At 38.4% G+C, this 5247-nt stretch overlaps 1 non-coding gene and 1 pseudogene across 1 annotated transcript; both read right to left on the bottom strand.

The window, feature by feature from the left end:
* Window positions 1-2640: 2640 nt before the first annotated feature.
* LOC135632182 (U2 spliceosomal RNA) lies at window positions 2641-2837 on the bottom strand. Its single transcript, XR_010494637.1, has one exon. It is a non-coding gene; the product is annotated as a U2 spliceosomal RNA (small nuclear RNA).
* A 1016-nt stretch (window positions 2838-3853) lies between these two features.
* LOC135632186 (U2 spliceosomal RNA) lies at window positions 3854-3949 on the bottom strand (annotated as a pseudogene).
* Between the last annotated feature and the right edge of the window lie 1298 nt (window positions 3950-5247).

Raw genomic sequence — 5247 nt, 5'->3', positions numbered from 1 at the left:
TCAAATATTTTATGTCCCAAATCCTTCCTGTTCTTTGGAAGGTTGTTTTGTTCATCATGTGCATTGCGCACCATTTCATATGTCATCAATGAACCGATAAGTTCTTCAAGTGGAAAAATATTTAAATCTTTTGTTTCTCGTATTGCCGTTACTTTTGAGTCCCAAGCTTTAGAAAATGATCGTAAAACTTTACTAACAAGTTCAAAATTCGAGAAACATTTGCCAAGATAGCTTTTAAACCATTGACGACATCCGTAAAACGGGTGTACATGTCAACAATGGTTTCGATCGGCTTCATTCGAAAAAGCTCGAAATCATGCATCAAAAAATTTATTTTAGAATCTTTTACACTACTTGTGCCTTCGTGTGTGATTTCAAGAGTGGGCCAAATATCGAAAGCCGTTTCGCACAAAGAAATCCGATTGAACTCATTTTTCTCCAAAGCGCAAAATAAGGCATTCATAGCCTTTGCATTTAAAGAAAAATACTTCTTCTCTAAATCCGACCATTCATTCATCAGTTTAGAGGGAAGTTGAAAATCGTTTTCAACAATATTCCATAAATCCAAATTCATAAAAATCAAGAAAACTCTCATTCGATTTTTCCAATAAGTGTAGTCCAATCCGTTAAACAATGGTGGACGAACAACCGATAAGCCCTCTTGAAAGCCATGAAGAGTCATTTCTCTCGAGTGTAAATCCGAAATGAGAAATACCGAGCTCTGATACTAATTGTTAGGATCAAGAGCACTAAGAGGGGGGTGTGGTGAATTAGTGCAGTGGAAAACTTTCGACTTTTAAAACTGCATTCGTACGATGAAATCGTTTCCGACATAAAACCGTTTTTGAAAACTTAACTTGAAAGCGAGTTCGTAAAGGAGTGCAGCAAAAGTAAAGAGGAAATAAAGCACATATGGAGGTTTGCAGTAAGGTAAGCAGCAAGAATAAATGCAAACCAGAGAGCACTACAATTTTAGAGTGGTTCGGTCAATCTTGACATACATCCACTTTTGGCTTCTTCCTCTGATGAGGTCACCAACGTCCACTAGAGGCCTTCCTTCACTAGGCGAAGGCCAACCACCCTTTTACAGTTTCACTCCTTTTGACGGGCTTAGGAGACAACCATTATAGAATTTTCTCTCCTCTCTTAAAAGATCAAAACTTGGAAGAAAAGAGGGAGGAGAACTTCTAGACTTTACAACACTTTTGAGCTCTAAAATCACAGAGTAAGATCAAGCTTTAGGTTTCTTTGGTTACCCTTTCATTGCTGAAAGGGTGGGGTATTTATAGGCCCCAAACCAGTTCGAATTCCGAGCTCAAAACTATCATCTCCCGGAATTCCGGGGTTTGGCAGTTGCACCGCCTGACTAGGGCGGTTGCACCACCTGGCAGAGCTCGGAGACTGAGCCTCTGGGCGGTGCCACCTCCTGACAGGGGCGGTTGCACCACCCAGTCTCGCTCGGAGACTGAGCCCAGGCGGTGCCACCGCCTGACTAGGGCGGTTGCACCGCTTGGCAGAGCTCGGAGACTGAGCCCTGGGCTGTGCCACCGCTGGCTAAGAAATCTAGGTCCAAATGGGCTGATCCATTCAGCCCAGTTTGGGTATGTCAAGGGTCCAATTGTCCCAAGATTAAGTTAATGGGATAACCTCCCATTTCTAACTTAATCATCATGCTAACTATGATATTTCTTAAGACATTTACTGTAACTTGCTCCGGTGCATCAATCGCTTCTTCCGGCGAGCTTTCGGCGAACTTCCGTCGATCATCCGATGAACCCTTAGTGATGCTCCTGTGGACTTCCGGCAAACTCCTAGACTTGCGACGATCCACTTGGCGAGTTCCAACGAGCTTCTTTTGGCAAGCTCCTAGACTTCTCGGATTTGTTCCCGCAGAACCTCCGACGACCGTCCAGACTTTCGTCGAACTCTCGAACTCCCAACGTGATCAAAGTCTTGACTCCGGTGCAACTACTGCTGCATGTCTTACTTCAATCATAGTTAATCCTGCATATGTAAAATAAAACTTCGATCGAGACAATTAATCCTAAGCAATTAACTAAGTTATCCGGCATGTCATTGGTCCCTCGATGCTTTGTCTGATTCTTCGGCGCATCGTCCTCTCCTACGGCCTATTGCCCAATCAGCTAGTTGACTCCACAACTCTGATATCCTTGGCGCAATACCCGCTCTTCTTGGCCTGATGCCCGAGTCCACGGCCCGAAGCCTTCTGTCGATACGTCGATCGATCCATCGGCCCGACGTTCATGTTCCTCCAACACAACATGATTTTTTCTGCTTTAATTATCTCATCCTGATCGAAGCATCATGCATCACTCAAAACGCAGATTAAAACATAAACACAATTATCAATTGGTTTCATCATCAAAATACGTCTTAGGAATCGTAGTTAGCATGTACTTGAATTTGATTTGGGCCAACCCAATTAGAGGCCAGCTAAGCCCATGTAAGGACTATTTTGGGCCCAATGAGTGGCCTAAACAATGACCCAAGAGAACTTCGTCGTGACACAATTTTTGAGACTATGTCAAGCGATAGTACCACCAATCTGGGCGGTTGTACTGCCCCTGGTAGGGTGACAGTCAATTGAGATACTCGTATAAAAATTTACATGTGGTTTGGTCGGGGTGTGCCAGGCCTGGGCAATAGTGCAATGCCTAGGCGACACGCAAGAGCCCTAGTGGCAAGCCACTGTGATGAGCCCTCCCCCACAATAAATTAATTTAATATCATAGTGGATCGATGATCCACGTATCAGATATTAAACTGATAAGAACAGATACTACACTTGATCTTAGCCAAAAGGCCGAGAAAGGTATGCTTTGAATAAAAGAGATCCCTCTTATTTTATACCCGTTTCGCTCCTTTCTATTGTGCACGTTACCGATGTAGGACTAAAGAGACCAACCAATGGACATACCCAGCATAGCATAACATGGATCTAAGCACGGGACATATAAGTCCATAACTATATATATATATATATATAATGAATAATATCATAAAATAATTACATAATATTATAAAGGAATGATAGAGAACGCATAGAGAGGAATTGATGGTAGCCAATATGTTAAGATTTTTCTTTCATCCATATAATAAACTTAAATATTTCATAAAAAATATGAAATTAAAGAATTGAGATCGTTTTAGATATTTTAAGACTTAAATGGTCTAGTCATTCAATCAAACTCATTGCCGGTCTATTCTAAGTTTTATAAATATATCATATTCTTATTATTAAAGACAATGAGAATCGATATTATTCAAAATAATAAATAAAAAAGAGTACAACATAGCATTTGTAATTATGTAATACAAAAATTATAGATTTACAAGAAAACATAGAAAAATTATATAAAATATAAAAAAATGAAATGAAATTGAGATATATCATAGACTAAGTATTTACACCAATCAAATTTATCCCTCTGAAAAATTAAAAATAGCATATTTGTCCCTCCAAATATTAGTGTTGCATGTATCCCTAAATAATCAAAATTTCATGTATACCACTCCTTTGACATCTATCAAATAAACTTAAGTGGGCCACTAATCATCAATAAATATGAAATTTTTAAAAGAATTCATGTATTTATATAATTTTTTAGGGTTGTCCGTATAATTTGTTTCATCCTTTTTCTTTCACAAAATCTGTTCCAACACCTTAACGTATCATATACGAAAGAATTTATTAGGTCAAAATGAGTATACAACCATTATAAACATTATAGTTCATTACGTATCTTTCAATTAACAAAATTAACGAATAAAATAACCACTTCATTCCTCAATATACTGAATACAAATACAAACAGGGTGCGCCAGGCCACTGTGGTGGTACCTCCCCCCCCCCAAGAAAGATACTTCAGAAATTAAATTGATAAGAACATACTTCACTTGATCTTAGCCAAAATGCCGAAAAAGATATGATTTGAAATAAAGGCTTCCTCTGCTTACTGCATGAGTTGCCGATGTGGGACTAAAATGCCGACCAATATATGAAGCATTCATACAAGGATCGGATCGATGCAAGTCGGATCAAACATGGATCCGATTAAAAAATTGTACTGCAGATTTAATTGTTTTATTATTATATATTAAAATATGAAAGATAAGAAATAAGAGACTAATTGAGAGGGTTTGGTGATATGATTTCTTTTCATCCTTATACGGAAGAAGTTAAACATATTATTAGAATAAATAAAAAGAGATCCGTTTTGGATATTATAGCGACCGGAAATGTATATCTATAATTTGGTAGTACTAATCGTTAAAAAGTTTAGAAATTTTAATACCCAATACCTTTATTATTTTCATCAATTTTTTTAGTTTTTAAATGAATATAAATGTCAATTCATTGTCGATTGAGAGAGATTAACCATAATTATATATGTATAATAAACTTATATTTAAAGAGTTAAATGTGAAAACCAATAGTTTTAAGGACTCTCTTCACTTAGTTCTATCTTTCTCTTCCCTTTTATCATTTTCTTTTTATCATTTTCTTTCTTTTGGCTTTCTTCTCGTTCATTAAAGATATCTCAATGGTGTGTTGCTTGTGTCACCACCACTTACTTCTCGTGGCCGACATCTCCCTACTTATCATTTTTTTTTTTTTTTTTTTTTTGCTTATATGCATCATTTTCGTGGTACCGTCCAGTGCAGTGTTAGTATCAGACTGACACTAGCGGTGGTACAGCCCAACGCAGGCGGTGGTATCGTTCTATCACGGACAAACTTCTAAACATGATGTTTGATGTAATGCTTATGCATGTCCGTGTCTTTTGGAATGTTCATACTTTGCCTAGCATGTAGAGGGACAGCCGAAGGCTTAATAGTCTCATATTAATTAGGTTTGGTGGCCATTTTAGGCTTGTAAATAAAGGTTATGTCATGTGGACACTTATGAGAGATTTTCGATCTATAATGGACCATTTTGACCCTTTGTTGTGCAACTGTTCAGAGCTTGTAAAGTCTGTTTATAATTTGCATTGTTTATTAGTATTTTCGGAGATGTTTGCTTATGGATCCCGAGTGAGGCGTTCTCTCTAACCCGTTTTCTCTTTCGTAGGTCCTAAGAGACCATGGGAGGCTTCGGGGAGGCTGACCATTGCGGACAAACACGCAAAGGTGCTGCACGACTTAGACAAAACCAGCTAAATCCGTGACAGATGGTATCAGAGCGGGACAAGCACTCATAGAAACACTTAGCATGCAAACGTGGGG

The sequence above is a fragment of the Musa acuminata genome, chromosome BXJ3-2, assembly GCF_036884655.1.
Source record: "Musa acuminata AAA Group cultivar baxijiao chromosome BXJ3-2, Cavendish_Baxijiao_AAA, whole genome shotgun sequence".
NCBI lineage: Eukaryota > Viridiplantae > Streptophyta > Magnoliopsida > Zingiberales > Musaceae > Musa > Musa acuminata.
The sequence above is the reverse complement of the archived record's forward strand: the minus strand, read 5'-3'. Positions and strand labels throughout refer to the sequence as shown.